The 12,864-nt window shown below is 34.7% G+C and overlaps 1 protein-coding gene across 1 annotated transcript in view; it reads left to right on the top strand.

Moving 5' to 3' along the window:
* LOC149791385 (uncharacterized) overlaps positions 1-12,864 on the top strand; it is a 190,794-nt gene that overhangs the window by 97,801 nt on the left and 80,129 nt on the right. The gene's annotated exons all lie outside the window — the stretch shown is intronic.

The raw sequence follows: 12,864 nt of genomic DNA, 5'->3' as shown, positions 1-12,864 counted from the left end.
TTGTCCCTTTTAAATATGCCACAAAAAACTTCTTGCTGGTAGGTCCCAATCTGCCTGTTTTCTGATTCATTCTACCAACTTGGCTTTTGAAAAGATTAATTTTTTGCATGACATGCTAGAATAACTGTACTTTACGGTATTAACTAAATTTATTCAACGACTATTTGAATTCTTTAGATGTACATTTGAAACTTCAACACAGAAGGGGCATTTTTCGTTCATTGGAACGTATTTGGATTTCTTGCAACTACTGGAATTGATAGGACTTTTAGGAACTAGGAATTCATTCACCGTGCTGTAATTTAATTTCATTCTGTCACTCCTGTATTTTGAGAAATAAATTATTTTTAATTATGTAAAACTTGTTTGTTTTGCTATTTCTTGTTGTGTAGTTTAAGTCTCTACGGTTGTGACATGGGATTGACGGCAAAAGGAAAAGATCAATGAGCAAAATTAGCAGATATTACTTACCCCACCTGAATTCATGTTTGGTGACACACTCCTTCTTAAAAATATGACAGCCAGTTGTAAATGAATTGACAACTTGTACCTTGATACATATATCACAGAATATCTGCTTTAAATTTGTACCATATCTCAGCCACGGATGCCCAAGTTTCCAGCTGTCTATAAATTTTCGGGAACTTTAGACCCGTTCATCATGATGTGGTGTTGCACTTGAAGTATTACTACCATCACTACATGTAGATGATATTGGACTGCCGGGTTTAATATCAGGTTCAGTGACTGTGTTGTCTGATGAATTTGCACTAAATCCAAATGCTGTTAATTTTTTTTAACTTACTGTTAGGATGAGGTGATGAACATGCAATATCTAACATATATTTACCCATGATAATGTTGCACTGTTGACAGTATCTAATTGTGATTGAGATTTTTTCCATTTGCTTTGTATTTATACACAGCAATCGGTACTTCAGAGGTAATCAGTTTTCTCTGAAGTTTCAGCAAAACTATTTTATTGGTATATTTAAAATAAAAATAAAAACAGAAGGATTAGCCGTTCAGTTAATTGTAGCTGTTCTGTTCTTGTCTTCAGAGGTCGGTCAATTGTAGGTATAGACCGGTAGCATGATTGAGTTTATCACAGCATACAGTACTCAGGCCATATGTCAACATAAGTGGATTATGATGTAACAGTTCACTGTAGAGATGGGTTTGTCAATACGAACAAAGGATTTGTTTATGTAACAGATAGATTTCAGTTCATTGTGTAGCCAAGTTTGCGGCTTCCTTTTGTTGTCCCTTTGAATTTCTCCACTCCAAATCCATCATTGTATGTACAAATTAAACAACCAAACAGACTGTTGCCAAAAAAATCGCCAAATGGTTTATTTTGTCACCAGTAAGGAAAACAAATCGCAATTTGCGACATGGCAAAGCGCAGGATGATCCCTGATCTCTATTTCTAACTTTTCTTTCTTCCTATGGTGACAAAGTTCTGCCATTGCAATTATCACTTTGATGTCACTTAATAGTGTTTGCATGGATAACCTATGTGACTTTGCAATAGTTCTGGCTCTAGGTTTAAATTATACATGTGTGCAAGTCTGTAGTGGGCTTTAGAAAACTCTTTAACATGTATAATTTCTATAGTGACAGGATACATGCAGGTAAGTTTTCTTTACCAATGCAATCTTAGCATCTGTACACCAAGCTTCACTGAATTTACACATACAGGCCATCATTAAGCCTTCTTACAGGTAATGTTGTGAATTGATATATGTTCATGCTTCATTGCCTTCATTCACAGGGATTTCAACAGATGTGTACCTTCGGGTTTTGATGCATCAGAATTTAAATTACCCATTTTTGATGCATGTAGATTTTGGCTGCAGGATCAATCTTAATTACTCTTGATTTGCATCCAGTTTAGTTTCTTAGTAAGAGTATGCTCTCCATAACAAATTTACTGTAGGAGGCACTGATTGACATCTGCTCGACAACAGTTTAGACTTTGATGGCCAATAATATTGCACCAATGGAAGATATATATGATGTTGTTGTTGTAGAGTTTAACGCCATTTTCCAGCACAAGATTTGGCTATACATGGTGGCCAGTATAACTGGTGGAGGTAGAACCTGGGAAAACCCCAGAAAAAACCTATGACCCGCGAGAAGCTACTGGCAAGCTTTTTCTCATAACCACGTTTGCCGAATCTGAGACTCGAACCCACACAGACATAGGTGAAATGGCAGTGATCCATAATGTTGAGTGCTTTAGACCACTTGGCCACTTGGGGCCCTGAAGATATATATGAACTGGGCAGAGCTAACAGTTCACGGAAGTCAGGCTTAGGTGCAACAGAATTAGGTTGGATTGTTTTGAGATTACGTTTGAAGTTTATGACAGGAAGAAGTAACAATTATGACATGAATGAACTGCTTTTTGATCAGATATCAGCACTGGTATGTATGTTTGGACATCAAATTATAATCAACTGGTCAGAACTGGAGCATATGGCGGATCACGAAGCTGGTTGTGAATGCAAGTGGACCAACTTGAATTGTTTTATTGGCAATTTTCTCATTTGGCAGAATGTTTAAAAATTTGGTATGACAAGAGGATTTGTATCTGATAAAATATCAGCTTTTGTTTGATTGTACTTTAAATTATAATCAGTTAGACAAAATGGGATTATATGCTTCTTGCGAAGCATGTTTTGAGTGTTGGATTGTGCTGTATTGTCGATTATTTTGTGTCAATCAGCAAACATTTAAAACCTTCGAATGTTTTATTTAATGGATCATTCAGAAACAACTGAACAGAAATAACACTAAGGGCATATATGCCAACACTAACATCCCAGTGGCGCATAGAAGTATATTTTTTTTTCTGTCTTTGTCTCGGAAACGACCTGCCAGTGATGAATTTTCAGACCCTCAGACTCCAAAGAAACAAAGATGGCGTCAGCTTTGAGGAAAAGGACAAGCAGTCAATCTCCGAAATTTATTAGAAAATTTAAGGACATGTAGAATAGTGAACCGACAATTCTTCCTGGATATTTGAATGATATATAACCTTCATAGTTGTATGGGTATATTTCTGCCTATAATATGATTCGAGAAGTTGATAATAGAATATGTTGAGACAATGAAAATATAATAAAGTATAAAATAATCGTGGCTGTTTCATATACAAAATTTACACCCAGTAACACTTAGTTAGAAAGAGAAACACTTTTACAAAAATGGGATTGTATGTTTCTTACAAAACAATGTACAAGTTTTTCTCATTATTCAGCATGAAACAAGAATCATTTCTTTCCACAACTAATGATGTTGTTGTTGTTGTTGTGGGGTTTAACGCCATTTTTCAGCACGATAGGCTATACATGGCAGCCAGTATTAATGGTGGAGGAAGAACCCGGAAAACCCCGGAAAGAACCACCGACCCACGAGAAGCTACTGGCAAGCTTTCTCACATGCCCACATTGGCTGAATCTTAGACTCGAATCGCCGCAGACAGAGGTGAGATGGCAGTAATCCGTAATGAAGAGCGCTTTAGACCACTCCGCCACTCGGGGCCCCCTCCACAACTAATGAGGAATCACAGCTATGGGCTCATGAATGTCCAAAAGAATTTACTCTCAAGGTTTCAGTTTTGACTCTTTGAGATTTTCATTTTGACTCTTGAGACTGATTATACTGTCTGTTACCACAAATTTACAGTCGTATATGTAACATTTTATTCATTTTACCAGTATAGAAGAACATCACTGGGCCTTTTCCTACAGATAAAATTGTCTCGTAATGGATATTGTAGCACTTGCATTGTAAGTATCGGTAATGGTGCTTCATTTCTGTTTCTGTGTGCAGGTTTTTGTACATAATATAGACAACTTGTTTATATTGCAGGTAAGTTTTCTATACATGGTTTACTCAGTAGCATCCAGCTCAAGCATATTATTATAAGTGACACTTCAGTGATTTTATATATCAATCAAACAATTGGCCTTCCTGTTGGTAAGCAGTTACTAGAATTGCTTATATGCCTTCCAATCCATGCATGTAAGTGATTTTACCTGTACAGGCAGTCAAATTCAGATGACTACAGGTTATTTGTGACCCAAATTGATTTTTTAGCATCAACTTTCTAAATATTAATAGTGATGCTCTAATTCTACCTGTACAGGTCACTTGGGATGAGATGATTTGCAGTGAAAGCATTGGTCTTGTGAGTTAGAAATGTGGAGTAATGGTCACTCAGGCCAGTGTAGGGGACATCAGTAAAAAGTACATTAAGTTGAATAAATATGTCAGTTAGAGTTTGGCTTTTTCCAGTGACAGTTACTTGTTGACCAGTCCAAATGAGGAGATGTAATTGATCCAGTGATTTTTAATTTTTGGGTTTATTAAGTCTTTGTTAATGACACCAAATAGGAATGATTCTTTTTCTTCATTTAGAACTTCTTCAATCTGATCTTCAAACATTTCATTACATTTTGCAATAGTATTTGGATTTCTATAGAGATAACTGATAAGAAAAGACATGCTCTTCTGAGATGAGACTTCTAACCACATGCTTTCAAAATCAATAGTTTCAATAGTTTCCAAATCCTCCGTGTTTACACATAATATCCTCTCATACAGAAATAGACTACCAAACCTCTTGATCCATCAATTTTGTCTTTTCTAGAAAAACAACTTAAAATGTTCAATTTAAAAAGCATTGTGGGGAAGATCAGTCCCACTTGTTGTTGATGATGGAATTGCAATTTTCACATCTATTCCACAGGACTCAATATTTGTTTTATGTAGCCAAGGATATGGCTTCTTGTCCATACACTTAATTATGTCCTTGGCACTTTGGACTGCTTGTAGCCAAAAAATCAGCATGAGTGTAATAATAATAATACTAATTAAAGAAGCTCATTTAGTCAACTGGCCAATCTTCTATGAGGCCTTCTACAATTACAAGATGAGACGTTTTTAGACAACAATAGCTATTAAAGTCATGTTTAAGTTGCTCATTATGTCAACACTTGAAGTTAAAGTGATTTGTTTCACCACACTTTAGACACCACTGGTGATGCTTTCCCACTCCCTTATTTTGCCCATTAGAATTCTTGCTATGTGTAGTATACTGATCTAGTCCTCGGTCCGTCCATCTAATGTAAACACGTAACTGGAAATAGTTAACCAATTTCACATTAGGGCAGCTTTTTTTGATAGCATCTAGGAACTGTCTTACTCCTTAAGGTGAGAGGTGGATTCTGTCCCTTCCAAAGTAGCACAGTATTGGGTTGCTTTCTTGCAGAATTGGTCATCCATGTTCAAATAAGTTGGTCCATAGTCTTGGATAAGAGTAGAGATGATGTGGTTGTATTCTGATGCATCACAGTCCCTTTGGGGCAGAGGATACACCACAATCATCTCACATTGTGAGTTAAATTAGCAGATACAATGTGCAAGATAAGCTGATTCAGCTGTCCTGAAAATACTGTCCCAATATTGGCATCATTGCCTCCGACAGATACAGCTCTCCCCCATTATAACATGCTTCGCTCTGATGTGATTCTGGATATAATGCAGTAATCATCAAAATTTAAAAATTCAATTTGAAGAAAAAAAATACAAAAATTATTTTCAGCATCTGATTGAAAAAGTTTACATCAAAACTGCAGGACTTGATCTGGACATTACCAGACTATGTTTTTACAGTCACAGTTTAAGCCTAATTAGTTACTATTATATTACGGCAGCATGAGATATTTTATTCCAAATGGGCTATAGCACACCTGAAGTAACCTATGTGTCTGATTAGCCATAATTGTCATTGGTCCGTGGCTGCTCTTGTATTTGGCTTAAGTGCGCACTATTTAAATTTCCTTTAGCTCTAAAGCCCCCTCCCCCCTAGCAGAACAGAGACTTAATCTCAGTAAACACAGCTCACCAATTTATAAAGAAGACCCGCTTAAGGTCAATAATTGTTTATTGACACCTGGATGGCAACAGATCACAGAAAGAGAGGTGGCGGCATTTCTTTTGTACTTAATACCACATTCTGCAATCTGTTGCAGTACAGCCCAGCTTGAGTAACGTTTAGATGCTTATTTGCATATTGTGGCTCAAACAAAGACCATTAAAACAATTCAGTCATGCTTTCATGTGAAATCAGTTAGATTTAAAAGTGAGTTCATTATTATTAGTATTTATGAGTACATTAAGACGTTAGGAAAGGAAAGTTGCGAAAGAATTGGGTGTACCTGAATCAACCTTGCGCAGTTGAAAGAAAAATGAGGAACAAATTAACAATATGCTGACTGGTTTAGATGCAGATGCAGGACTTAAATGCAAGAAAGCTAGATTAGCAAATGACACAGACCTAGACATTGCTCTATACATATGGTTTGTACAGGAATGGTTGCAGGGGATGCCCATTTTAGGTGCAGTACTGAAGGCATATGTAGAGAAATTTTACAAAGAGTTAAATGGACAGGATTTGGGATTTAACAGCAGCACCAGTTGGCTATATCACTTCCATTCTCGTTACAAAATAAGTTATTACACATGTGGAGAAATTCGGTCAATTGACAGTGCTGCTGCAGAGGCTAGTCTTCCACGCAGCTCCCTCCCTTGTACTATGTTTGACCTGGCTTATAAACAATCCTAGCGGACTTCATAGAGAGCTTAACTTAAAATTTCTGGGTGCTGATGATGAGACCAATAATTCTCCATGCACAACTAACCTTGGTGCAAGCTTATGTGTGGAGAACACCATATGAGCCGCAACATTTTGTTTATCTACACGTGCATGAAACACATGTTATTGATTCTGTACCAAATGATTCAGATGCTACTTTCATTATTGAGTACTCCTGAGGCAAGCCTGTAAGAATGCTAAAATTGCATCAGTAGAAATTTGTCTATATTTTTTTTAATTACATATAGGATAAACTCTCAAAAGATATTTTTACTAAAATTTTAATTTTCATTATTAACCAATTATGGACCACCAAACCCGTAAATACTCTATTAATTGTTCACCCATTTCTAGACTGGTTCACAGCTCTTCCATATAATTAGTACCATGTGTCCTTTATGTAACTCTAGTCTACATATCAAAATACACAAAATCTAAATTATATAATCCAAAATAAAGCCACATAGCCGTTCTCCTTTTGCAGCTGATAATGTACATTAGAATTTCCAAAAATATTATAAAGTAGGAAATTACTTGTGTAACTTTATCCTTATGAGTTAATTCCAGATTAAACTGTAACTTCCTCTCTTTTAAGCACTTTTTACTTATTAAAAGAGAGTGAGTATTAAGGGAAACTGGCTATGATTGATTTATAGTAAATTTATAAACACTCATCCTGTCACTATAATGACTTCTTTGTTTCACATTGCCTCAACTAGCACTGCAACCTAACACCATTGCCCCTGAGTGGCCGCAGAAAAATACCATATTTAACCAGAATCACAACCCCTAAATTTAGAAGTAAATAAAGATGTATTCCTGTATCACAGACATATAATTATTAAATTTATCAAGAGAATTTAGAAAATTTATATACAATTGTAGCTTCTCATCTAAAACCTGTATAAATACCATACCAACTGAAATAACTATATTTAGCCTTATAACACGTGTACTGTGTATGTGTACTGGACACAAATTCTCCCATCCAGTGTTGCAAACTCACATCTCAGTGTTCATACTGTTTATTTCAGCTTCACATGGTGGTAAAGGACTCATGGTGCTAATTCAGTTCCCATAGTAAACCTATGCAATCACCATGGTGATAAAAATTTAATAACTTGAAATTTCTGAGTGTGCAACTGAAAATAAGTTATAAGTAAATGCAGGACATATTTTCTTTTAACCAATGAGAGGACAGTATTCCATTCAGTTGGATTACACTTGCATATTAAGCTGTTGTGATCATGGCCATGTTGAGCAGTAGCATGGGAAAATAGTCTGGCATTCCTTAAAGTTGAATGCCTGGACTAAACATCGGTATCAAATTTATTACGCTGTGCGAAATGTAGCTTGAAATATCAGTGTTGATTCTTAAATAGGTTGTGTGAGAAGGGAGAGAACTGTCTTCCCTTGTATTATTTTATACTATATGTATGACTGATAGTTAAATTGTAAGCAATGATACAAGCCCCTGTGTGCAAAAGGGTAGTACCGGGTCAGGTATCATCCTTGCTGTAATTTCATCTAGTCTGTAAGTGGATGAGAGACATAACGATTATAATAATTGACATTTCAGAGAAAAAAATCATTTTCCTATAGATTTCATGCAGGTATGACTTGATGTATCATCGTTTAAGTTTGCTAGGCACAATGTCAAATCTCTGAGCTGAACTTTGCTATTACACTATGACATGTAGCTTGAAGCATTGGTTTCCAATCATATTTAGGTCGCAAGAGAAATGGGAGATTGCCATCCTTGCACTGAATATCACAAAATAATACGAGCACCTGTGAATATCAATACAGGTTTTGGGACTGGTTTATCACATTACAAGCAGACGTGTTGATTTTAAAGAAAATTCAGTCTTTGTTTATACAGTAGTATATAATTTTGAAGGTCATTTTGTTAAAATATAATCAACCCTTTTGTAAATGATTTTATAAATCATGGATTTTAATAAAATCATGTTAAGGAGTTTTGGTTGTTTGAAAAATCTTTGTTTTGGGGTTTATTGGAACAGATTAATTCAGGGTTTAAACTTTTTTTTCTTTACAAGATAGAATTCTAAAATACTTTCCATTCATTGTTTTCTTTTCCATGCTGTGATCGGAAATGCTTAATTTATATAGCATGCATATAGATTGCTATCTTGATTTGCAACTGATTATTCTGATTTGTTTAGAATTAAATGTTTGAAAGGAAACAAAACTAATTTATGTTCATTATGTTGTTTACTCGTACCAACATAATGCAGGTCAGCCAAGTAAAGTTGGAATTTTTATTTTGTACATTGAAATGACTTTGCAGTTTAAGGAATATACAGTAGTCAAACTTCTTTCATGTGATACATTTTGTGGTTTACTGCATGATCATGTTTTCTGACTTAGAGGTTATGGCAGTCTCAAAATAGAAACATCTTTGATTTTAAAAAAAATGCATGTTTTATAAGTAAAAATGATCATTAATTCCATTCAGTAAGGGTCATTGACAAAACTTATTTCATTGGTTTTTATTGAAGTGCTGCATCTGGTAGGCATTTGAGTCATTTTTTTGATCAAAATTTTGTTGAATATTGTTATTTATGGTGTATTGAGAATAGTATTTGGAAAATAAAACTTGAAAAATTAAATTAAAAGCTGAGAATTTCATACTCTTACAAATGTCAGGTACTATCTACCATTTTGAATGATAAAATGAACAATATATCAAGATTTCAGTCACCAGTTTTTGATGCAGTTTTACCAAAACCAAAATTGCAAGCTTGTTTTAAAGCTTGCAGCAAGCTTGCCACAAGCTTATTTATAAAGCTTGCAGCAAGCTTGTATTTGGAACATTGCAGCAAGCTTGCACAAGCTTATTTAACAAAAGTGTCATAAGCATGCACAAGCATGCGCAAGCTTGTTATTTATTTACCTAGTACAATAAGTATAAACAAGCTTGTGCAAGCTTGTTGCCAGCTTGCGCAAGCTAATTACTAGTTTGTGCAAGCTTGCAGAGATTTCTTGCTACAAGCATCTGGGCTTTCAAAAATCAGACATGATTGTATTTTCCCCCCCTCCAAAAAAAACCCCTGAAAATGTGAAGGGGGGTCTGGGAGTCCGAAGGCCCCTGTCCAAAAATGCATTTTAGACTCGACTGCTCCTCGTGAACCATATTATCATAATATATTGCAAAGTTTTACTTCATTCCAACGAAGTAATCTGCATATTTAATGATTAAATAATGTAATCTTATAGTTGCAATGCAGTGGAAAACAAATCTGTTCCGCCAAAACATTAAGTTTAATTCCATTGTTCAAGTTTATTCATTCACTGCAAGCTTACCCAAGGCTACAGAAGCTTTATGTGTTCCCCTAGCTGCAAGTGTCACGCCCCTATGAAATGATCATGAATAATTCATGAACTGGCATGAACTGTTCATGAACTTGGTTCAAGAACCATTCATGAAAGTTCATCAAAAGGTTCATGAATTATTCATCAATGTGCATGAACTGAAAACAGTCCACAAATTGGATCATCATCATTCATGAACAAGTGCATGAACATATTCATGAACTATGATGAACAAAGTTTCTCAGTGATTCATGACTTCATGAACTGTGCCTATAAAACAAAATATGATTACCTGACAAGTCACAAATACCTATTTCATCCTGAATCATACAATAACCTTAGATGGGGGAGGGGTTAATACAGTATAAAATGCAACATATTATCTTAAAAACTGTATTTGATTTCAGATAAATTTAAACTGACAAGTGATATTCTTTTTTTTTTACCCTTAGCAACACTTTTTGTATGTTCTGTAATTTTTCTTTGAAAAATGTTCAAGAGATATTGGGGCAGTTGCCTGCAATCAACTGTTGAAGCATATTTCATCGTTGTGGGGCTGTCTTTCAGCTGGGGTTTCTCCTGACCAATCTTCTTCCAGAGACTGACCTGTCTGATGACTCTTTTGTGAAGATGTTCAGGGCCTATAATTTAATCAAATCCTGCCCATTGTCACTACTGAATGTCTCCATCTGCAACTTAAGCTGTTCCATCCGATTACTGTTTGGATCTTTAACATTGTTGCAGCAGTCACAATTTAATGTCTCTTCCATCTTGGATCCTCCAGTTTTCAAATTTTCCTCCTTAACCTACAAACTTCATCCTCTAACAGTTTTACTTTTCTGCTGTCTGGTCTGAAAAAAAAGGTAAAGTTAGTTAATTACAGATAATCTCTGATCAACATTGTTTTTAGCTTTTAGCACATTATCATTGTACCCCACTTTACTTACTGGAATAATATGATCCAACTCAAAAATGATTTAATCCCTTACACATAATACTGAGCATTTATATTATTGCAGAATTTTGTCACTTGTTTTATATTAATTGAATCTCTCTAGCCATAGGTATAGTCACAGGAGACGGATGTTTTATTTAGTAAAATATGACAATTTTTTTGACAACATCGTTACACTAAATAACCGTATATATTACAGATAACGGTTATTTCATGCTTTCAAATATTTTCGCCATTTTTTTTTGATAAAATGCCAGACTTGTGTGGTATAGGCCCTTAGTATGTCACTAATGCATCCACTCTGACTCCGCATGTTGCATATAGCTGCTTCCGGTTTCATCACGTTATTTGCACCTGTATTGTGTACAGTTTCACGCATTAATTATTTTCTTGATTTTTTTTTATATAAAATTACCAAATTACATCAGATTATAGAAATAGTGATGTCATGTAAAAGAAAACGATCTCGAACATCTCAATTCCTATCGATATCGTATGTCTGGTATCGAGAACTGGGGGGTGGGGGTGATAATGTTTAGTGATTTTCAAAACTTCGATGAGCAAGTTTAAATTAGGTCTGAACAAAATCATGTCATTAGCTTGGTTATAAATAATATGATGACATATAAACCAATAAAATATCCATATAACTTCTACTGAAATAATCACGAATGACCAAGAAAAAGATGCTCACCGTAATTTTGGTCATCCAGGCTTGGTATGCTTTTCTGCCTAATTTTGCTCTCACCAAATCATTTCCTTCATATTCTTCAAAATTGTTTCTCTGCACTTCTACTTACTTTAAAAAAATGATATTGAAAATATTCTCATCTGTCCATTCCATGGAGTCCACAGATTTTGTTCGAGGTTTTTGCCTAACCATCTGCATGATCTTTGGTTTCTGAGGAAGCTTAACTGTTGAAATCTCGCACGTATATTAACCAATCATATCACGTCTTCTTTCATAGTCATCCAATCAGGATAATCGTTGTTAATATATTTCGGTTTTTACTGCAAATTGGCAACCAGTGACTAAGTTAATAGAATATGCAGTTTATAACAGTAATGGAGAAAGAACAAACGTTAGGACAAAGTCATTGAAAGCTTTTTAAAGCAAATACATTTTGTTGATGCTGGCCAGAAAATATTTTCCCATATTAATCCAGAAATACTCGGGTTAAGTACACAAGTATTGAATTAAAGATCTGTATGAACATTTTACAGTATATCATTTAAAAAAAGAAGAAAAAATTCACCTTTATTTAAATTTCACTAATATTGTGAGAAGTTTGTGTGATGAATTTTCATGAACATTTTATGAATATAATGATGTAGATATTTAATATACATTTTTTTAAGAAATATCTTGGTATTGCATCAAAGTACTTGAATTGTTCATGAACCATTAGTTCATGACATTTCAGGAACTTCAAAGATATTATAATAGTTCATAGAAATTTATCATTGTGTTCATGAACTTCAAGTACATGATTCATCAAAATTCTTGAAGTTCATGAACTTAGTTGAGGAACTTTCATGAACACTTCATGACTGTTCATCAAGTCATGAATTTGTTTTCGTAGGGGCGTGACAGTGATGGTGCATGCTACTTGGATACATGGTCTCAAACTTTCACAAGCAATGGATATATATATATATATATATATATATATATATATATATATATGAAGAAACTTGTTGCAAGCTAGTTTAAATTTACTTTCTGAAACATACAAGAAAGCTTGCGCAAGCTAGTTTTACTTTCTGAAGAAAACAAGCTTGCGCAAGCTAATTTTACTTTCTGAAGAAAACAAGTAAGCTTGCGCAAGCTAGTTTTACTTTATGAAGCAAACATGAAAGCTTGTGCAAGCTAGTTTTAATTTCTGAAGCAAACAAGAAAGCTTGT

Source organism: Sinohyriopsis cumingii, chromosome 9, assembly GCF_028554795.1.
Source record: "Sinohyriopsis cumingii isolate HCF-2022 chromosome 9, ASM2855479v2, whole genome shotgun sequence".
In the NCBI taxonomy this organism is placed as follows: Eukaryota; Metazoa; Mollusca; class Bivalvia; order Unionida; family Unionidae; genus Sinohyriopsis; species Sinohyriopsis cumingii.
This window is presented reverse-complemented; position numbering and strand designations above follow the sequence as displayed.